Genomic DNA, 24619 nt, shown 5'->3' with positions numbered 1-24619 from the left:
TCAGTTTGTGGGTGCTGTCCTCTAACAATCTATTCCTTTTCAGACACTCCTTGGAAACCAAAGACTTATGTCATTCTCTTCATATTTTAAAATGAAATTGATCTTGGTTAAAGAAAAAAAGAAAACTGAAAGCTTGTCTCTATTGCAGGTACCAATGCTGCCTGGACAAACACCTCATTAATACGTCTACTCCCAAGACATCACCAATGACTTTGCCTCTGCAGCATTCTTACTATTATTTGGACATTTCTAGAAATTAAGCTCACTACAGGCATTTGTGAAGATGAGTTGTGCCTAGACAGAGGACTAAAAGGTAAATAAACACTCTGTCAGGTCATAAAGGGGAAGTGGACCCTCCTTATATAAGTGACATAAATGTCCTGCTCAAATTCCAGACTAAAGAAAAAGTTACATGGACTAAAACCATTTAAAAAAAAAATTACTATTCACTTAGTAATCCTGAAATGCTTTCTGCTCTTTGAATATATTCAAACAAGTAGGTATCAGAGAATTTCTCTGATAGCTTATCAAACCGCAGAACAGAACAGGAAGACTGAATAAAAGGGCTTTCCTAAGGGAGCTCCACGGTCATCGTTCTAGAAAAACATATGAACATACTACTATAAACTCATCATCACAGGAAGTCACCCAGCTTAATAAGCACAGACCTACAAGCTAATATTAAAATTCACTTTGATTTCAGCAGCAACAAAGCTGATCCAACTAGGAGCTATTACATAAAACCCTTATTGTCATATTCGTCATCACCACTCTCAACAGAGACCACTGCCAGCACCAAGAAACCCTCAGTTCACCTCAGGAAATATGCTACACAGACAGCCATCCCAATAACAATAAAGCGGTGAGATGGCCCTGTTTATTTTATCAGAATGGCACTCCCTTAATTTTTCAATTCTTTTTATTGATGTCCTCTTTCATGTATAGGTCTATTAGATTCTACTTCCTCTACTGTCTTCCCAGGAATTGGTGCTTGCCAACTACAATAAGTTGTTTTGACAACTTGTCTAGCTATACAATACTCTGTTTCTTTCCCTCTGCAGTCTTTTTGGCCTCAAATGAGTGCCTTCAAAATATAGCAGAGACTATCTAACCAAACTATGCAACAGGGGGAAAAACAGCTTTCTTTGAGTAAGCACCATCCTGCCAAAACCACAATCTTTCCTGTGCTCATAGTTATCTTTCTTTTTCGCTTTATTTTTGTGGATAAATTCCCCTTGCTATCTTGTCTACTCCTGTCTTAATAAGGAATGACTGCCGTGACTACCCCCATCTAGCTTACGCCATTCACCGCCAGCACCTCTGCTCTCCTCGTGTGCTTCAAGAAGAACTGATTAGCACTTTGCATAATTAACCTGATTAGCACTGTGCATAATCAAACTGATTAGCACTTTGCATAATTAAAAAGAAATAATAATAATAACAATAATAAGCACTAAGTAATATCAAAAGCTGTTAGTCCCACAGCCCTTTGGTTACCTCCAAGATGAGTTCAGTGCAGTATATTTTGCACCTTCACGTTGAAATCTTTTCTTTAACTCAAAAGTCAAGAAAATAAATCAAAATGCTTTCAATCCATAGACCCATTATTATTTTTCCTATCCCTATCAGTTACCAAAATAATCAGTTCTTGTCCATGCATGCCTCCCTCAGTTTTAGTCTTGCATTTTTTACCCATGCCAAAATGGAGAAAATGTGGATATAAAACCAAATCAATGAAAAATATTTGGAACAAAATTGGAGCCAAGATGTATGCTGATTCTCTAGCTATATAGTTCTCCCATACACTGTTTCTCTGTAATAATGAGGTATACAAAAATAACTGGACAATCTGTCAGGAAAATCTGGCTCTGACACTTACTGTGTGACCTTGGCTAAGTCATTTAACTTCTCAGAACTTCAGTTTCTTCACTTGTAAAATGGAAATAATAATGCCAGTTCTACAACCTTAAGGGTTGTTATGAAAATAAAATAAGACTAATTCAGAAAGATACTTTGCAAACTATAAGGTATAAGACATACATGAGGTATTCCATTCTGTCCCTAAACCTCTTATTCCCTAAATTTTATTTCATACCATGGAAACATTACACATGTTTTATTTTATACCATGGAAACCTTACACATTATGAATAATAATAAAATTTTATATTTCTAATACCTTAGAATTAAAAAGTTATAAAGTCTTTTGCATACTTTATCTTATTTCCCATTCAATGGCTAAATGTGATTAAATTTTGACTTGGAGTTATAATTTAACTTTAATCATTATTGTATCCATCACAGGCCTCATTTGTGTTTCCACAGAGGTTAAAATCAAGCTGTTGCTGAAAATTCATAAGAGAATAGAAGAAAATCTAGTATATTTCTATTAGCTTGGGACTGCAACTTAGAGAATTCTGCAACTCTGCTTTTCTTCACCTCACCATAGACAATCATTTGCTCCTCATGACTTTCAAGGCTTATTACTTCAGTTCCACCTTCCTCCAAGAAACCAACTCAGACCCTCTTTAATCAGAATTTCTGTCTTTATCTCTCATGCTCTCGTAATATTTTATCTGTAACTCTACTTTGTACAATTTGCTATGTATTAAGTATGTGTACGGTTGATTCCTGTAGAAACTAAGAGCTCCTAGAAAGAAACTGCTCTGCTTACTTATCTTTGCCCCCAAAATAGCTGCCACAAGAAGTGATGCACGTGGTAAGCACTCAACACATTTGTTACTTGAGGAAACTGGACAGCAAAGTATTTTTTTTTCACTACACACTTATCATACAACTGCTATATGTAAACCTGAGGAATTGTTTCACTAACTGTTTTCTGGAGACTACAAAGGTATTGACATACCCATAACCACTTTACTGACCATTAAAATATTTAATATATGTGATATTATGTTTCATTTATTTATCAACTCAATCATTCACTTAATCATTCAAAAATAAATGTGAGTGCTTATTAAGTGCTAGGAAACATTTAATACAGCATTGATGAAGTTCAAAAGGAACTGTGGGTTCCTCTCAAGGAGCTTATAGTATATATCACTTTTAAGGAGCCTGTGGCAGTCTTTAAGAGGCTGAGGTGGAGAAGTATGGGAGGGGAATCTTAAAGTAACCAAGATGATCAATTGCAAGGTACCCACCATGGAGCCACTAAGCTTCTATCGACCTAAAGGAAAAGAACCCAAATAAACAGTATTTCTGGGCCAATCACCCATTTTACAATTCATTTAATTCAAGAAAGAAAATGCTGCTGTGGAGATTATTCAAGTCCAAATGTTCCTGGTGAAGGTGCTTCCAGTAATTCTGGGAAAGAAGCCAATCCTCTAGTTTTATATGTAAATATTTTAAAAACATACACATATATATAAGCACAAAGGAAAGGTCAGGAAGACGTAAGTCTTTTAAAATAACTATTTTAATTTTTTTTTTTCTATAACTATCCACAAAAGTTTGGGCTTTTTTGTAGCCTACATTTTCTTTTACACAATACACCTGCTTTTTTTTTTTCTAAACTAAATATTTCTTCCACCTAATGACTCTCTTTATTAGACAGCATCTAATTTGCATACATTTACATACAATTTAACTGCCAGCTTGTGAGAACAAAGAAATGGCTCTGTATTGTACTGAAGGACAATAATCAGTAAAGGAAGGTATAAAAACCAACCAGCTCGGAGACTGTGTAAGCTCTTTGTTTCAGATATATCAGGCTCTTTTATTTTTTTTTTAAAAAAACATACCAGTTAAAAGGGGCAAAAATTATTTCATCAAACAATGAAAGAAAGATACAGCACTACTTTGTTTAACTGCCCATTTCCTCCCCAGCTTGGTTACTACAATTCAGGGGTCCAAGTTCCCTGAATCTACTATAATTTCCTTTATTAGATTTGATGGATTCAATCCCTTCACGTATTTTTGTTTCTGAGTCTTATACCTAAAACAACCTGGGATTCCACTGTGATAAAGCTCTGTTCTGATGCTAATTTGTGCTGCCACCCTCCTTGTTCCCCAGCAAACAGGGGAGAATATGGCATACTGTTCTCCAGTGAACAATACATACCCTTACCCTTAGCAAGTTAACAGATTTAACTGAGACTTCAGGCTTTTATGTTATGAACCAGCTTTTTAAAAGAGGTGTTTTTTTTTTCAGTGTCCACTGAGGAGTAGATGAGAAAGGAGGTCTTGAACACAGGGAGGGAGTATATGCTGGTGAAAGAGAAATTAGAGGTAAAAGAGTACTTGAGTCAACTGTTTCTCCACTTAGCAATGCTAAGAAGTATGGAGAAGTCTCCATACTTCTCATTTGAAAGGGAATTCACATAGTCTGTGACACAGGGTAAGTCACAAGTCACCTTGCCTCTACTATGAGCCTCTCATCCTTGATGCATAGAGAGGGAGATTAGGGGAAGCAATCCTGTAGAGCCTGGTTAGGTGTTCTGTAAATATTAACTATTGAAAACACAAGAAATAAGTAATAAAACTGGTCACAGTCAACTGAATTTAAACACTAGAGGAATTCAAGTCTTTGAAATCCCATGTGTAAAATCTCACAAAAATAAAATATGATATACAAAAATACTTCAAAATTGTAACAAGTGATACAAATATAAAGCATGATATAGGGCAAACTGAAAATCATAAAGCCACATATGAACTGGCACCATAGGCTTGATGGAAATATCATTTGTGACTGGGTGCTGAAAGTGGTCATGAGAGACGGCACTTCTTTGGAAATAATATTTAATATCATTAATTTGGCCTGTTTTCTGCAACTGATAATGCAGATTTACAATTTTAATGACCAAAAGAGGTGTGAACTTGTCAGTGATAAGTGAAGAAATTCTACCACTCTGTGGGGTTGCAGAATGCCCACATGATTTGGAACCTTCAGCAGTCCAACAGATTGCACAATCTCTACCAGCAATCTTGAAGAATGTCTGATTTTCCACCTGGTGAGAAGAAGCCTGAGTCAGAGACTTGTATTAATGCTGGAGTGCTGGCATAGACCAAGTCTGCCAACTTCTTAACCCATAAGCAATTATGAAAAATGATAAAAAAATAGCACTTAGAAGAAATGTTTAGACACTGTCCTTTTAAAAACCTTAGGTACTGACAAGATTTTAGTCACTAGAACAAGTAGGCAGGAAGGTGTTGACACCCTGAAAACCACGGCTTATTTCTAAAAATGTCCTTAAACTCCAGGGAACCTGGCTCCGTCTTCTAAACTCCTTACTCCACGAGGGAATGAGACAGTCACCTCATGAGTGATCATCAGTAAGTTTTACTGTCCTTTCAGAGATTATAAGTTTCACTTGAAAGTTCTATTTCTGAGGCTCACTGGATCTCTCTAGTTAATATAAATTTGAGGTAATACTTATTTTCATGTCATGGAATATTATCTGCTGGGACCCAGCATCAGACCTATTTTCTACACTCTAACGTATTAAATTCTGCCTTGTTTGTTTGTAAAGCATCTCTTAATACTAACTCAGCCAATGTCACCTGTGCTGGAGGTGGTTAAGATCCACCTCCCCAAAGCATGTTACCACGGTGACAAAGTAGTGACCTAATTTGCACACACCTGCTGGGTTAATTGGGCCAAAATGAAAGATGATGTATATGCTCAAAATCCAAAAGTGATTTTTTCCTCAAAATTAAACATTTGATTTTTTTAAATTAGCAGTTTCTAAAGCTCAGTAAGGTACTCCAGGTGTGCATTTGCCAGTTAATATACCCTGAATGTTTTATGACACTTGAGGAGCAAAATATATTGAGTAATGATTACAAATCTTTTATGTATTTTCTGTGTGCAATCATTAGTGTGAGTAAGTGGTCTCAATCACTGTGCCTGAGGGTCGGGCCACTGCCTCAAAGCAAATAGGGACATCAGAACTGTGGCAAGTTAACATGCAGTCTGAGCCACCTCTAAAAGTGCAAGTTTGCTTTGGAGAAAGCTGCTCTCCATGGCCTGCAGCAGCTTGCAACATCTCGACAAAAAAGGCTCTTACCTCTGCTTTACCTCTTCCCACCTCTTTGTACTCATCCTTCCCAGACCACTGAATAGCTTTTCTTTCAGCCATATAAAGTTATATACCAAGAACTGATAGGATATGAACAAACAGACACTCCATGAGACTGCTGGTAAAGTCACAGCAATGAGTAAGTGGTATAGCTAAATGCATGAAAAGCTTGAAAAATGTGTATATCTTTGACTCAGTTATTCACTTGTAATAACTTGTCCTAAGGACATAATCAGAGATGTTCATAAGAATGTGCGCACAATGATATTAATCAATAGGATATTTGTAATAGAAAAATACTGGAAGCAACTTACATGTCCAAGAACAAGAGATTGGCTAAATTATTTTAACACATCCATCGTAGGGGATACTATATAATCAGTTAAAAAAAAAAAAATCATGCCAGAGAAAAATTATTTATTAACAGAAACAAATGTTCATAACATATAGCAAGTTGAAAAATCAGAATCCACAATCATGCAAAGAGTATAATCTTATGCATTTTGCATGCATACATAACATACGCACATCAAAATGTTAATAATGACTTTTTCTAAGTGGTAATAATAACATCAAGGGTGGTTTTATTGTCTTCTTTCTGCCTTTTTGTGTCTTCCAAATAGTTTTACTATGATGGTGTGTTACTTTTATAATAGAAAAAATGAATATTCTATTAAAAATAAAGTGAAGGATAGGAAAAAGCTAAATTGCATTTCTCAATTCCTCTCCCTCACTTAGATTCACATTTCATCTGTCCTTACTTCTCTCCAAGTCAATTCCAGTCATAAATATAATAGATGTTAAACTGAATAATGTTCTTTTATTGGTAAATATTCAACTTTCTAACTGAATGGCTGCTTTACTTATTTACAAACCTTACAAAGATGTCAGCTAACAGAACTCTTAGAGCCTCCAGGCTGCTTTTCAAGCTTAGAAAAACCATACAAAGTAATTGCCTTTTAGTAATGATGATGACTTGAAGTGAACTTTTCAAGGAACTTTTCATCACCAGTCTACTACGTCCTGCTTAAATTAGAACATTCACATTTTTATTTTATTTGTACAGTTATAGGTCTTACTGATAAGTAAGTGCTTTTCTTAAGTAAGTAAAATTAACATTGCCATATGAACTGAAATTGCTGTTAAAGGTATCTTGCTAGGGGTTTGATTTATTCTATGATGCTTTCACTGATTTAATCATTGCTTAGATTACCAAAATATAATAATTTATTCTCATAAGTAAAAAAGTTTCTTGGGATTTTCCTATGTCATAAACAGCAGACATCAGTGATTGATAAATAAAGAAAAATATGTCAATGTTGACATTTCAGTTCTCATTCTATCAATTTTTCTTTACATTAGTGCTGATATCTGCCTTCCTAAGGAACTCATGGGACAAAAAAAAAGTCTGTTTTTTCAAGTGATAAAATAAAAATTGTTTAATAAATTTCCCCAAAATGTGTTAATAATTAAAAAATATATATATAGTGTACAAAAATAAAATTTCATTGAATTAAACCTATAAATATTCAAAAAAGACTAAATCACAAATGTACTAGAAGAAAATATGGGTAATTTGTATTGAATAGTCTACATTATAAAGGAAATGATTGATAAATGCAGCTACATAAAAAAACCATAACAAAAGTCAAAAAGCAAATTAAAAACTGAGAAATATTTTAAAACCTATTACAAAAAAGTATTATTTTCCATATACAAAGAGGTTATACAAATCAATCAATCAATAGAAGACAAAAAATTTAAAAAAACCTATAGCAAAAATGGAAAGTATTTAACAGCCACTCATAGAAAAAGAAATACAAATAACAAAATATTAAAATGGTGTTTAGTCCAACTCATAAATAAATAAATGCAAAGCAATGCAGTGATTAAATATCATTTTCACTTTTCAAACTAGAACAAAAAATTTGTTAAAGCCAAGTATTGCTTGTAAGCCTGTAAGAAAGTAGGTATTCTCATGCACAGTTGTTAGAATTATATATTAGTACAATGTTTTTAAATGAAGATTTTTTAAAGCTATCAAAATTTTAATTATACAAGTAAATGTAGGAAATTATACTATGTATATATTAGAATAAATACAAGATATACTTAGAAGGCTGTTTATTGTAATAGTTTTTGAAGAGGGAAGAAATGGAAAATAACCAAGTGTCCATAAATTAGACCATGGTTAAATACATTTTGTTATACCCATAAAATGGAAATATTAGGAAGCTATAAAAAAGAAGATGATATAGCATAATATATTACAGTATAAATTCTATAAAATCTCTAAGACATAGTATTAAAAAGAAAACGAAATACAAAGAAAACTTGAATGGTGTGATTCCTGCTCATTTAAAAAATGTAGGTATATAGGTACATTTTTGTACATGTACACTTGAAACTGTCTATCTCTAGTAATAGTACTATAAGTTGGTAAAAACATAGTTTTCATTTTACATATTTGCGTACCATTTTATTTTTTAAAATTTTCACTATGTGCATGTATTTTAAAAATAAAAATAGCAAAAAAAATTGTGCTAGATGGTGAAAAGTGAAGTAAAAATGGTGAAAATGGAAGTAAAGAGTACTGCATTGCTGAGTTCTTCGCTCTGCACTTGTCTAGTCCTATTCAACTTCACTATGTTTCCATTTCCGCATATGTAAAATAATTGAATTATACTAAAAGGATAACGCAAATTTTCTTATAGTTCTAACAGTTTCTACTTTTAGATCTTAATAATCCAATACAGAACAGTGGAAAAATATGTTTGAGATTTAAATATCTATTTCTAGCATCTGTAGCTACCACAATGAACAAATCTCTACTTGGTACTTTGTATACAGACTGTAGTCAAGTCTTTATGACAATAGAAAACAAGGCATGATGAAAATCTTGATAAGCTGAAAAAATTAAACATTATCTTAAATACTACACTCATGGTACAAGTAGTTCTTCTAGGTCTTCACAGTTGAGTTCTGCACAGGTGTTGAAACATGCCAAACAAGACTCATCAGAAATATATTTCTTATATAATTCATTGCCAACTTTTAGTATTGGCCCTGGAGTTTTCTTGAACCTATTCTTGATATATGCTCTCAAATATACAACTTAGTAGAACAAAAGGTCAAAATTGGTTTATAATTCAGATATATTTTATCACAAACACTCTTTAATACTTTGTGATATTCTATAACATTATAGTGCATGCTTACAAGTTATAAAAAGTACTCTGTATCTTTTTAATTTGTGGTATTTGAAGCTTCAGTATGATAATGGCCTTCTTCCATTGTGGCTTAATATTCTTGACACTTGGATAGTTGATTTTTTTTTTTTTTTTTTGCGGTACGCGGGCCTCTCACTGTTGTGGCCTCTCTCGTTGCGGAGCACAGGCTCCGTACGCGCAGGCTCAGTGGCCATGGCTCCCGGGCCTAGCCGCTGCGCGGCATGTGGGGTTTCCCCAGACCAGGGCACGAACCCGTGTCCCCTGCATCGGCAGGCAGACTCTCAACGAGTGCGCCACCAGGGAAGCCCTGGATAGTTGATTTTAAAAGCCAAATATCTCAGTCATGGTTGGATGACAAATTGTATGGTTACCTAAGTTACATAGTGAAAATTGTGCACTATAGTATTTCTGAGAAATTAGTTCTTGCCTTCATTTTTGGTTTCCATTATTGTGATAAGAACAGAATTATGGGAATTTCTGTGGTAATACTCAATGGTATAACTGTTAACTGTTGTGTTATCAATCATACCACAGTTTGGTTTATAAATAAGAATGCAGGTAAGAGTCTAGCAAAAATTATATTGAGAAATTTTTAGTTTTTCTACTCAGAAAAAAAAATTTAAACCCTTTCTTCTAAAAACCATTTCTGAAAATGTTATTTGGCTCTATTTTTCAAATGTTCACAATAGAGTGTGTACTTCCTTGTGCATTTTTTTCATATGGTATCATCCTGAGTCCTGGTAATACTGTCATCTGTTATAGCAGCAAGCAATGGGAAAATAATAATGCCATTGAGTACAATGTTGATTAGACACTTAAACTCAGGAAAATTCAATCAAATCTCATCGGTTTCAATAATTTACCACCACACGTCCTTGTCTAGTTATGGATAAACAATTTAATTTTGAATGAAGTATTTGTAGAAACTTCTGCTTGAGAATGAAAGTAGAGATGAGAAGACATATTTCTTGTGTTCAATTCAAATGGAAAGATAACTACATATTCCTAAAAAGTTCTGTGTTAAATCTTGACCTCGTATGAGATTATTAAAAAAATTAAATCTAAGGAAATTCTGTTTGACCTTCCATTTTCATTTAAAGCCTTGATATACAGAAAAAGAAGAAAAGGAATGATATTACTCATAGAAAAGATGATTTGCCAAAGGGAGAAATGATTGTTCAAGAATTCCTGTGGCTTCTGTACCAATCCTTGGCATCAAAGTGGGCAATGGAATTGATAAGGGCAGCTAAGAGTAGCAATAAATCCAGTCCCTGTCTTTGTGGCCTAACTAACTTTGGCTTTCACAAATAAGAAGTCTGTAAAATTTTAGGAAGATATAATTAAGCTTCTTTAATCCATCCCTGAATGCTTATTTTTGCTGTGTTTACTACCAGGATGAAGAGGAGGGTCAACTGGATGCCCTCGAAGCAGACCTCCGAATTGTACAATGTTAATAGCTAACAGACAGGACATGTATCCCCTTACTTCCCTACTCTAATACACACACACCTTGGGGGCACAACCTGTAAGAATATAGAGATAAAACTTCTTGTATTCCAGATCTTTCCTTGACTGGCTCTTTTATATTTTTCCACTCTTAGTTCAAGCATTATTTCCACAGATAGTCCACCAATGACCACTCTCCACCCCCCTGAGCCATTCCTATTTTATCTGCTGCACTTTCTGAATAGCCTACACCACTTTCTAAACATATCTTATTTATGTATTTGTTAATTTGTTTATTGTCTCCTCCCATACACACACACTACCACCCTACTGCCATGTTAACTCCATGAGTTACAGTATCTTAGTCTTGCTGTTCAGAGCTGTATCTCCAGTGTCTGGGACTAGGTCTGACTTTCACCACAGTGTAACAGTGATCCATACTAGAGAGTAATCTGCAATTTAGCAAAAGGATACTTTCTTATCTTTGGTTCTTATAGCAACAGAAACAAGACAAATCAGAATAGGTTAATTCAATTAATATATTTTGGTTGCAAATCATAATTTTGTGAATCAATTTCACATTTAACTGTATTACTATTTCAGAGATTATTTAATTTTCATTTTCATTTCTATGTAATCTTTTTTTTTTTTTTGGCAGGGATATCTAATAACTACTTCTAATTTCTTTTGTCCTATGAGCATACGATTATATTATCCAGAATAGAAGTGCACCAGACAAGCTCCAACTTATAGGAATTGTTCAGTAGATAAGACAGGTCATAATTCATATAATTACTAATTATCTATTTTTAAAATTCAAATTGTTGGCTTACTGAGTATTTGTAAAGAAAACACACCTGTAATATTCCACAATCATGAGGTGGAAAGTACCAAAAAATGTTTCTAATTCTATTCCAATTCTTTTTGGACTGTCTTTACTCTCCACTGCCTCTATTTACTGTCACCCTAATAATACTCCTTACTTACATTTTCAGCATAAAAACATTTCAACACTTTTGGAATCAACTTGGGAGAAGTAAAAAGAATGCAGGTATTTCACTTGAATAGGGCTGAGCTTAAATTCTGTCTCAGCCACTTACTGGCTCTATAAAGTTAGAAGTTAACTTCTCTGAGCTGAGCCTTGCTTTCTCAGTCTGGTCCTGGATTCTCATGACTTCCAGTTACCACTGAATGGAGGTGTATTTTTATATACAGCCAGATTCATAACTGTCTAATAAAAACCTTGCCTATGCTAAATATAAAGATTATCGCATGGTTTCAACAAACTATTATTTAGCACAATGCTTTTGTCACTCTATGACACTAAATTTCAGGTGCATACTTGGCTTATAATATCTGGAGATCATTATGAAAAAAATTATGTAACTCATAATTTAGGTCATGAGTAAAGTTATTTGAAAATACCACGGACTATAAAAGTACATTTTGTATCTCAACACACATGGATTCACAGAAAAGTTGGATGATATCAAAGTCAGTTTTTAATTTTGCACTGCATCTGTGGAGTAACTGTAACCCTGCTGATTACCTGTTCTATGCCTTAAGTTCAGTATCTATAATGAAAAGGAAGTTTCAGTAGTTTAAGAATATGAAAGAAAATGACTCATAATTCAACTACATCCATAAAAAATGCCAAGGTTTTAAGTCAGCAAGTATTCTACAAATGCTGAACAGATAAACTTTGTCAACTATAGAGGAGAGAAAGGATTAATGTGTGAATGTGTAAATAAGCCTTCAATAGTTATTTACTACAGAAACTTTAAGTTACACTCTATAGTATGTTGAATATGTCCTCCAAATTTTCATGTCTACCTACCTGAGACCTCAGGACCTGATATTATTGGGAAATGGGATCTTTGCAGGTATAACTAGTTAAAGATCTTGAGATGAAATCATCTTAGATTTAAGGTGAGCCCCAAATCCAATGACTGGTGTCTTTATAAGAAGAGAAGAGAACAGAGACACACACGGAAGGGGAGGCCATGTGAAGATGGAAGCAGAGTTTGAAGTTATGCTGACAAAAGCCAAGGGACACTTGGGGCCAAACACTGGAAGAGGCAAGAAAAATTCTCACCTAGGGTCTTCAGAGGAATTGTGGCCCTGCTGTACCTTGATTTTGGACTTCTGGCCTTCATAACTGTAAGAGGACAAATTTCTGTTGTTTAAAGCCACTCATTTTGTGGCAATTTGTTACAGCAGCGCTAGGAAGCTAATACACTTTCTCTGTGCTTTCCAGGTCTAAAACAGGAAAAGAGGGTTCAGCAGTTTCATAAGTGTAAATGGTGACCTTGAAGCCCCTAGTTGACAGGAGCATCCAAGGACAGAGAGATCAATGAGAAAACTTAGTGGGAGGTTATAATGATGCTTGCTAGTAGTAGTAAGTCAATCTTTAAAAGTAATAAACTGTTTTCTTCTTGGAGTTGTTCCCTCTTAAATCCCATAAATAGATGCCATCTAAAAGTGATATAACCTCTTCTAATCCCTTACTTTCAAGAAAGCCAGAAACTGGTCTTAAACAGATATTAGTCATTTTTTAAAAATTATGAGATTTATATTTTTAAAAATCTCAAGTACCATATTGACATAAATAATTAATAAATATTTTATGACAATACATGATCAATAGCAAAGGTATCCTTGAAATCACTTAATTGGACATGATTTAAATCAGTCATCAAATGAAAAGTTATTTATGTTTTTGAAGAACTGGATGCAGAAAGTAAATATACCTATTTTTGATCAATGGGAAGTTAAATATAGTATCGAATGACAGATTTACAGGGGGAAAATCAATTTTCTTATAGCCAAGGGTATATTCTATTCTGACAATGGCAAAGACTCTAATAAGTATACATTGCTTTGCTTGAGGCATCAGACCAGCATGACTGAAGAGTATGTTTGAAATATCTCATAATATCCAAAATTAACCATTTCTTAAAGTAATATTGGACTCAGTTACCCTATTTGCTACATAAAACTAACACATTATAAAAGCAACATTTTTAGTTAATTTTCAGCTTACCTACTTTTTCCTGTACATATCATTATACATCTATACTTACTTAAATCTCAAAATTCAGAAGACTGTAACTCATTTACATGTTTTTATCTTAAGAGGACATGATGTTTAGTACAATCCTGTTTTGATGTTCTTAAAAAATGGGAATAATGTGAAAAGTTAAAATACATTAAAGAAAATATATTTTGAGAGATGAAAGCTTTATTCACACATTTTTACCCTAAAAATACAGGAATGCATATACTTAGAAAATTAGAAATTATTTTGATAAATTACCTTAAAGACCCTCAAAATCATAAGGATGATACAAGCATTCATCATTAAACATTACATGTTCAAAGAAGGAACTGTTGAAGGGATTATCTTTCTAGGAAATGGCAAACGTCAATTATTATTTTTTTCTTTTTTTAACCTAAGAGATGTGTACTAATCACTAACTATTAGTAAACAAAATTGTTTCTGCAGTTAATATATATTAGTTATCCAATCTTCTGATCAACCTTCTAGTCACCAAATATTCTAAAGGTAGAAATAAATGGTTCTTACAACTCAGAGATGAGCCTATTTATATTTGAATTGTTTTAGGAGGCGTTGGTCTCCCAAGATTTTATAAGTTCAGTAAGATGTAGATGATTATGGTTTTCACGTAATCAAGTGGAGAATGAATACAGTTATGTCAATAGCTAGAATGCTTTGCATTGAATAAATGAATGAATAAAACAAAATGTGATGTTTAAAATGAATCGGTATAAAACAGTTACTTTATAAATTATTAATATTAAATCATTGTTACAGATGAAAGAAAATTGTTACTGAGAAGCAAATGATTTGACAGTATTAGTAATGACTAGGTTATAGAGTATTTCTTAAATTCTTGTTTCTTTTTAGATAAGTGTAATGTTCTATTCAAAGTGGACAATAAATCTGTGAATAAGTCCTATGTTTCATGTTATTTCAAGGCCTAGCTCAAGTTCTGTGTTTTACTTGCAGCTCACTGAGCTCTTATTTCCACTGAATATCTTTAGTATTTACTTAATGACTTGTTCAGCGATGACAAATGGGTTTCATCTTAAATAAACTGCCATCAATTTGTAATGGTTAGCTAAAGTGTCATCTTCAGGAGAATTCTTAGATGAAGTTCTGGTTTAGTGGCAGAGAGAACCATGATGGATTAGTGAGGTCCTTCACGGGCAGTGAAGGGGAGTAGGGGGACATTGGGTATAGAGCCTTCATTTGACAGCAAGAGTGCTGATATTTTTACTTTTATAGGATTTATTTTTCACCAAATCCAGGTCTAGAGCATGCATTTAATACTGAGAGTGTCTTACTTTAATTTATATCATGTCTCTTCAAGTATACTATAAGATTCTTAAAGTCAAAGACCATATATAGTTTTTTTTATGTCCATAGCATCCAGTTATGTCTTGCAAAATCTGCTGATGATACCAAAATGACTTTTATTAGAATTCACTCTTATTACTATTATTCATAAACTCAATAATCTCAAAATATTATCAACATTAAACCATTTTTAAAGAAACTTTACTACATAAACTGTGAATTTTAGGTAAATGTGTTGTCTTTATCATCTCCAGGTTCAAATGAAACATCAGTAGATTGGTAATATTTAAGAATGAAATTTATGCCTGCCAAATAATATGTTGTTCCAATAATGGAACAAACAGAAGATAAAGAAAATAAGCATTTTAAAAATGGATTTAAGCCTTTTAAAAGAATTCTAAATATATATATATTTAAAATATGTTTTATGTATTTAGTAGGTCCTAGAATTTTTATCCCTTTTTTAGTAGTCTGCATCTTTTTGCACCTAGTAAGTGTTGAAGAAATCCATGTCAATTAGTTTAGAGTTACATTAGAGAAATAGTTCCATTTTATATTCCCTCCTGCTAAGCAAATGTTATTTATCATATTCCATAGCAGCTCACAGTTTGTTATACATTAACTGCTCATTCTCTGTGCCAATAAGACTGTACTGGAACAGCAAATGAATTTGGTACGTTCGTTTAAATGATTCTGCAAACCACAGGCTACCCAGTTGTCTAATGATAAGAGAGCCCCAAAGCCACCTGATCACCATTATACTCCCTTATATTTTTGGACTAGCATGGTCAATACTGTCAGGATCTCAACACTGAGAAGAATGAGAAGGAAAAGTTTACCTCAGACATAATTATGAAAAGGGGCTTTATTAATTCAGGCACCAATGGTGATATGGCTAGACTGGAAGGAGAATGGAATATAGGATTTGAAGTGCTTTATCTGCTCCAAGACCAATGCTGGTTTTGGCACTTCTTTCACTCTAGTGAGTTGCAAAAAAACAAGCAGGTGCTAGCAATCTGAGAGACCACATGCCAGCTACAGCTGCTTCAAACTGATTCAATTACATCTGCCTGAATAGTCCCAGGACATCAAACCAGTTGAAGAGATCCGTAGGTTGCAAGGAGACCTAGTCTATTCCTGAGACAACCACCTGCAAAGCTCCACATTTGGATAAAAGTGATCATTCTATCGCCAGGCACAGGAAAAAAGACTGGAGTGGGAGGGAGGGGGAATATGATTTTAACTCACTTTACAATTAAAAATTGGTTAGAGAGAGAATAAAAGGTCTCTTTGAATTTTCATGTCTAAAATCTGAGAGTAGCTGAGGTCTTAAGGATACTTTGAAACAGCCTGATTTTGTGATAACATTTCCCAAATCATTGGGTACAGCACATTTACAGAACATGCTCTTGGGATCCGGACTTCGCTCCAAACCTTGTTTGTACAAAAAGGGGCCAAGCAGCTGGGAAATTCTGGAGTGGAGTGTGTCCTCATTAGTTTCCATCTGCCACCAGAACTCAGCTCATGGCAAGTTTGGCTAAGTCCTGGTGTACTCAGGTCCAAATGTGGGTCAGTTTTAATTACACTATACAGAATCCAGTGAGCAGTTTTTAAATCCTTATTATACAGCACAGAGGAATGGGCAGCTCTCCAGCTAATCAATTTTTTAAAAGTACATATATAAAAATTTTAAACCAGGCTAGACAGACAGTGGATGGAAAAAAGTCTTATAAATGAGTACAAGGGTTACTTAAGAGAATTATTAGTGAAATTGGGTCATGAGCAAGTCTGCTTTAAAACTTCAAAGTTAGAACAAACTGTTCCAATGGTAAGATAGAAAACTTAAAATAAGGTGCACAGTGCCCCTTGCTCCTCAGTGTGAATGAGTAACAACAAGGCTGTGGCCAGTTTATAGTAAATACCTATGGCAGCACTGGCTTTCACGTAAGCAGAGATATTTCTTATTTTATTAATCTTTACACTTACTCCCTTTCAAGGAATAACTCATGGCAGGGATTGTAAAAAAGGAAAAAAAAATCACAAACTACCTGTTAAGTCTGAAAACAAAGATGAAGGAGAGGAGCGAGAGAAAGAGAAGGAGAGCAGAGTACACACGTGTTGAGAAGCAGACTCTGAGCACGACTTGGCTCTCAATGCCATCCACACAAACGGGCCAGAATCAACCATGCAGTTCATGTTCAGAATCCATCCTGTCTGAAAGCTTCATCAGGTGCAGAAGAGCTAAAACACTAAGCCTTCAAAGACAAGTGTCAGCAAAAAATTCAGGAGTGAGGACGTAGGCAGTCAATGTTGGGCATTTATATGATAGAATAATGCACTATTTTTGATGGACAAAATGTCCTTTGGCACAAGCCCTAATGATAAAAAAAAATAAATCTTAAACGCTCAAGGTATTTTGGGGGTTTTTGACTGAGTTGTTATGAAACTTACCCATTAAAAAGGCAGAACTGAATTCTGGGTTCAAATACTAGCGTTTAACATTTACTGGCTGTATGATCTTGGACAAATTGCTTATTCTTTCTGAGTGTAAGTTCTTTTTCACCTGTAAAATGGGGAAAATAACATCTACCTAATAGATTGTTGTAAGGATTATCAATAATTATATATATATATATATATATATAAATATCCCTCTGTAATATAAAAGTCACTCAGTAAATGTCAACTATTTTAACCCAACTGTTATGAGTTGAATCATGCCCTGCCCCTCCAAAAAATATGTTAGAGTCCCAACTCCAGTACCTCAAAATGTGAACTTATTTGCAGATAGGGTCTTTAGAAAGTAACCAAGTTAAAATGAGATAATAGTTGAAGGTTCTAATCCAAGATGACTGATCTCCTTATAAAAAAGGGAAATTTAGTCACAGAGACAGATATGCATAGAGAGAAGACAACGTGAAGAGACACTGGGAGAAGATGGACATCTACAAGCGGAGGAGAGAGGCCTAGAACAGATCTTTCCCTCACAGCCCTCATAAAGAACCAACTCTGCCAAAACTTTGATCTCAGGCTTCCAGAGTGAGAAAACTTCTATTGTTTAAGCTGCCCAGTTTGTGATACTTTGTTACAGCAGCCCTAGCAAACTAATACCCAACTAATTAAAAATTTCCTTAAGCATTAATGTTTACCTTGACTCATCACAGTCAAAACTGTACACCTGACATTAGGCAAGTCAACTTTATTAACTCTACTGAATAATGGTCTATTTCATATATTATCTAGTGCTTTTTCCCTTATTTCTTTTCTGATTGCTGTTCAGGAAGATACTGCTGCAATATAAGGAGCCTGGCAGGGGGAAAACAAACAAACAAACTTGTTTACTATAATTAAGATTATCTAGTTTTTATTAGAGATAAGGGAGAATCATGCATACAAATTCACAAATCCACTTTTCTTATCAAGACATTTTACTACACAAATTTCCTTTTTGAGAGAAAAAGAAAGCCTTATAAAGCCATTTACTCATTGCCAACTCTGCTCACTAAACCTGTGGCTGCTTAGATTGTGAAAACCTTGCCAACAGAATCACCTTCAGTTCACTAGGATGCATGTAAGAGTACATGGTTTAATTAGCAAGTATGGGTTCTTCATTGTTTATGAGATTAGTTTTAAGGGTATCTGACTTTCAAAAGAGGGGTGAAGTTGCCAGGGAGTTGTATCAGCAGCCCTTTCATTGCAAGGCACACTTCCATAATCAACAGACATTTAAATGGATGTGATTATCTTCATCTTGAGCTTTTCTTTAAACAGCCCCAGCTTCTACAGACATGTAGCATGTTCAGTTAGAAATGGTGAGTCTGGGACTTGCCTGGTGGCGCAGTGGTTAAGAATCTGCCTGCCAATGCAGGGGACATGGGTTTGATCCCTGGTCTGGGAAGATCCCACATGCTGCGGAGCAACTAAGCCTGTGTGCCACAACTACTGAGCCTGTGCTCTAGAGCCCACAAGCCACAACTACTGAAGCCTGTGAGCCTAGATCCCGCTCCCCACAACAAAGAGGAGCCACCACAATGAGAAGCCCGCACACTGCAACAAAGAGTAGCCCCCACTCATCACAACTAGAGAAAGCCCGCGTGCAGCAATGAAGACCCAACACAGCCAAACATACCTACCTACCTACATAAATTCATTAAAAAAAGAAAAAAGAAATGGTAACTCTAACCAAGATGAACTGTGATACTCAACTGCAATCATCAAAGGCATAACTTTGCCAAAATTAACTTTCTTAATGGGTGAATCCTATACTTTCTCCAAATTCCTATATTGTCTATCATAACAACTTTTATATTTTAACAAGGGGAGAGAAAAGAATATTTATGAAATACTAGTGTGTATTATGCACTAAATAAAGTATTTCGTATACCTAATCGACTTTAATCTTCACATCTATCCTTGAAAAGGTAGACATTGTTACCAACAAATTTTAGATAAGAAAACTCGAGTGTTAGCAAGGTTAGACAACCTCGATCAGGTCACACAGCTACTGAACTGTGGAACTGGAATTCAGTGAAGGTCATTTGAACTCCAAAGCTCCTAAGTTCAAAGTCAGGCAGGAGATTTAGAATCCAGATACCCTAACATATCAGACTTTTAAGATGCTGATTTATTTAAGGTATCCGCAGTTTCCGTTAAATCATCTGAAGTCACTTAGGTAGTAGATGTCTTGCTAAACTTGACTCAGTTTATTCTCCTTAAGAAGAAACCAGTTATTCACAAACACAAACTAAAAGGCTTCAATCAATTTAGATGAAATTAACCTCTTTATGAGAAAACCTGAAGGTCTTTTAGATTCACTGCAGTGATAGCTTGTCTTGTGGTTAGTATTCCAACAACTTGATATAGTCTATTTACTTCCTGGAGATAAGGAATCAACTCTCCAATCACTAGTAGAAAAAAAATTAATGCTAATATTTTTCTACATGAGGTATCTCACACTAGACAAAGAATCCAGAGTTTTGGTTTCAAATTGTTACATCTCTCACCTACTATACTGTAAAACCCTGACAAGTACATGAACTTTTCTGAGCTTATTTTCTCACCATGGATAAAACAAAGATATTAAATAGTTGACCATTAAGGTCCCTTCAACTTCTAACACTATGTGATTTTTAGGACTTCTTCTAAATCCCTAGAAGCAGAGGTAACTAGAGAGAACCTTTACGACAATCAATGTGACAATGTCCAGACCAGGGTACCTGCTCTTGGGAAGAGGGTCTTTCTTCAGCATCTAAATCATAGTAGTGGTGGTGGTGGTGTTAGAAATAATAGTAGTATAGTAAGATTTATTGAGCACTTGCTACATGGTAACCACTGGACTAAGAATTTTAGGTGTATTATGTTATATTTAACTCAACACAGCAATACATAAGGTAGATACTATTATTTTTTCCAATTTTTCAAAGAAACAAAGGAACAGAAAAACTAGGTAACTTGTCTGGATCCATACTAATAATAAGTGGTGAAGACAAACGGAGTTCTGCTGTCATATCTTTGTTTCCTACTATCCTGTATGCTCTTTGAGGGCAAAGACTATCTATTTAGCCTAGCTCAGGGTCTAGCAAATAGTAGGTATTCATTATTGTGTGGAATAAAAGTAAGAAAGGAAATGAGGAAGGGAGGGAGGAAAAGAAGGGGAGAAAGAAAGAAATTATATCTAGACATGCTATGTTCTCAATAAATATTGATTTTCTTCCTTTATTTCTTTAACCCTGAAATCACAGGGAAATCTGCATTTATGCTCAGGAATCCTAGGTGATTTCTCCCTCCTGGGTATTCCATACTGTAATTTCTAGTACAAGTCACTGAAGCATTTGCTATCATCTTGTTTAGTATTCTAGCTAATACATGTTCTTGGTTCATTTCTTAACTTCTAATGTTAGTCTAACAGAGGATATAGTTGATTCTACCAAACTAAGTTTCTGGAAAAAAAAATAATGTCACTGATATTGGCCTCTCACCCGCCGGTGTAAACTAAGGTGAAAGAAAAACTGTTCCCAGAGGAAAGATACTTCCAAACTTAATAGTACCCACGAATATCATCAAGCAGTGGTACTAAAATTTGAAAAGTCTAAACAAGATGTTTTGATGCAATAGATACTGGCTCACTTTGCTACCTCTGCCGTTGTTATGTGACTACCTCATGCCATACAAAATGGAACTTGAGAGGGGCCTATCTAAAGCAGGTTGTAACACACTATTTTGACTCTACCTCTGCTTGGCTTCATATCTACTTATTTACAGTTAGAATTCAGTGAATAATAGAAACCATAATTATAAGCATGTATACAGCAAACACAGGGCCCACTACTTCTGTTTAGCAAAACACATTTTTTTTAATATGATCTAATCTTACCAGGCCATAAGTCAACATACAGTTTATTTTTGTGTTTTCAATGAGATAAAGTTAGGGTGGGGCTAGGAGGTTTGGGGGAGAAAGTGATTGCTCAGGAAACTCATGGCACTGCTCACATAACACAAAGATTAATTTATTCCTATACTGAAAATATTTCCAAGGTGACAAGTGACTTAGTCATTGAATGCCTCAGCATTGTGCATAAAATAGGGATAATATAAAGACTTTTCATTTTATAACAAAGTGAATCAGCTATACATATATATATATATCCCCATATCTCTTCCCTCTTGCATCTCCTTCCTACCCTCCCTATCCCACACCTCTAGGTGGTCACAAAGCACCAAGCAGAAACTAACACACCACTGTAAAGCAATTATACTCCAATAAAGATGTTAAAAATAATAATAAATAAATAAGAGTGGAAAAAAGATTTTCTAGACCCGGGGGGACTGGGCAGGTCCCCAGGGCTCAAAAAATTCTAAGACCCACTCCCTTTCTTATCATTAAAAAAAAAAAAAAAAAAAGACTTTTCTCATAGTCAGCAAAATGAATACAAAGCACATTGCAAATAGTGTTATGGCAATTCTTGATTGTGACAAGGATCAATTCTTACCTATTCATTTCTCATTTTAAGGACAGAATTTATCACTATTCTCATCTCTGTCTCATCAGCAGTATGAGAACTGAAGGAAGTCCAACAGGACCATCCACAATATACAACAAGTAACAAGTTTCTAGGACTCTTTATCCCTCCAGACATGTTTTATTCATACATGCATTCATTCAACATTTACTGACCACCTACTATGTACAAGGCATTGTATTAAGAGTCTGTGGAAAACCATATATTTAGCTCAGTACCGATGTTTCCTACTCCCAAAGAGGTCAGTTAAATTCATATTATGGTAGTTTTAAAAAAGCAGATTTAAATGGGTCAATAAAAGGAGAAGATAAACAAGCTCTAAGATTTTATGTTACTAAATACTGATGGAAACTCCTTAGCATTTTTTTTACTGAAGCATTTTTAGGAAGAATAATGCAGGTTATTTGAGTGAGTTTTCAATACTGGGAATTGGGTACTACCAAATAAGTTATTCAGTTAAATACTTTGGGGCTTCCCTGGTGGCGCAGTGGTTGAGAATCCGCGTGCCGATGCAGGGAACATGGGTTCGTGCCCCTGTCCGGGAAGATCCCACATGCCGTGGAGCGGTTGGGCCCGTGAGCCTTGGCCGCTGAGCCTGCGCGTCCAGAGCCTGTGCTCCGCAACCGGAGAGGCCACAACAGTGAGAGGCCCGCAAAATAAACTTTGTTTACTGAGTTGCGACTTTTTAAAAAATTATATATTTATTTATTTTGTCTGTGCCGGGTCCTAGTTGCAGCACACGGGATCTTTTAGTTGTGGCATGCATGCGGGATCTAGTTCCCGGACCAGGGATGGAACCCGGGCCCCCTGCATTGGGCATGCCTAGTCTTACCCACTGGACCACCAGGGAAGACCTGAGTTCCTACTTTTTATATTATATTTATAGAACTTTACTTAATTAGTGTAAGATATACTCTGTAGTAGTTTGTCTATATTAAAAATATAGATATTTGTCAGAAAATATATAGAGCTATTACCCAAAAGAAACTTAACATCACTAATAGCAACACTTAGGGAAAAATATCAGGTGACTAGGATTTGATAGAAGTAAAGGATGATATTCCAGCCTTAAAATTTACATCTTGATTTTAGCCCCTTTGCTAAGATCATTATTTAATTGTTGCTTTTTTTCTCTCTCATTTCCACCCTACTGCAACAGAGGCACATGCATAAATCAAGAAATCATCTTACAATATACACTCAAATTCTCTGAATATGCCCCATGTGTCCACTAATAGCCAAATGCTTTCAAATCTGTTCAGCTAAATGGATCAATAACTACATCCAGCCTCACATAGTGGGGTTGCCAACATAGTGAAATTGAGCCAAACAGAAAGTGTCTCTATGAGGACAAAAATTATTATCAACCCAATTATCTTGAGAGATCTACTCTCCCCAGGTATCCTTTAAAGAAGTTAATATAAACATTATCTAGGGCAGTCAACAGCTGCTAAAAAAATATTTGAGACTGAGAACGAAGAATTTGGATAAAATATTCGGGAGCTAAAATCAGTGAGTTTTATAATAAACCAATGTAATAGTTCAATGTCTACATCAAGTAAGAATCTTTCAAACTCGAAGAACACAAAACATGTAACAGCACAAGCAAACTGCTAACAAGCTTCTCTGTACCCTCAATCTTATGACACAGCTGCAAGCAACAACTGAGCAGGTGCAACCAAGCTTTTGAGAATTCCTGCCTGTTGCCCAGGAACCACAACACCACACAGTTGAGATTTTTAAACAGGTGCAAGCATTTTTTTTTCCCATTACTCTAGTGCTTGAGACAGTGAAGCAGACATCTGCAACTACTCCTTACCTAAAGCAACCATCACAGAAAATAAAAAGCAGCACAAAAAGTTTGAAAATAAAACCACAGTGTCAAAAACAGTGATTTTGCAATAGTCTCTGACTGCACGTCAGGAGTTGCTTTAATAGTACTGCTCCATAAAACACTCTTAATCTCTCCACCAGATGAATGCTTTGTAATTAAAATTATTCTGCTTCAACAAATCTTAGAAATGTTTATTTGATTCTTACAATAGAGTGAAATGCAAGGTATGTGTAAAATGTGCTATCCTTTGACGCTGTCAATATTTGTAAGTACTCAAAAATTAACATTTTCACATTATGAAATCTGTAAGCAATTTTAATACCCCAAATTTTAATAACTTGCCAGTTAATATACAGATTAATATAACTATAGGTAATTCATATACATACCTGTGCAGCTATGGGGCACAAACAGACTCGCAATTTATCAGGTACTCTGAAATGTAAAACAAATATATTTTTTAAGTAAAAATGATTTTCTAAGTGCAGCCACTATTTATGCTGAGACAATTTCTGCAGAGAAGTAGAAAAGACTGCAGTTCTTAAATAGGAGGGTTATTTTATGTCTATATTTTCCCCATAGGATGTCTCAGTTCACCCTAAATTCATGTGTGAACTATATACACACAGAGCATCCCGGAGCAGCGTGATCAAAAACAAGAACCATGG

The 24619-nt window shown here is 34.9% G+C and overlaps 1 protein-coding gene across 32 annotated transcripts in view; it reads right to left on the bottom strand.

Annotated features, from left to right (window-relative positions):
- The window catches only part of ZBTB20 (zinc finger and BTB domain containing 20), an 802591-nt gene that overhangs the window by 526007 nt on the left and 251965 nt on the right, over positions 1-24619 (bottom strand). For all 32 annotated transcript variants that reach the window (XM_067034564.1, XM_067034586.1, XM_067034587.1 and 29 more), the window contains one exon: positions 24341-24386. The gene's annotated coding sequence lies outside the window, so the exon portion shown is untranslated. The remainder of the gene's footprint in view (positions 1-24340; positions 24387-24619) is intronic.

Source organism: Kogia breviceps, chromosome 5, assembly GCF_026419965.1.
Source record: "Kogia breviceps isolate mKogBre1 chromosome 5, mKogBre1 haplotype 1, whole genome shotgun sequence".
Classification (NCBI taxonomy): Eukaryota; Metazoa; Chordata; class Mammalia; order Artiodactyla; family Physeteridae; genus Kogia; species Kogia breviceps.
The sequence above is the reverse complement of the archived record's forward strand: the minus strand, read 5'-3'. Positions and strand labels throughout refer to the sequence as shown.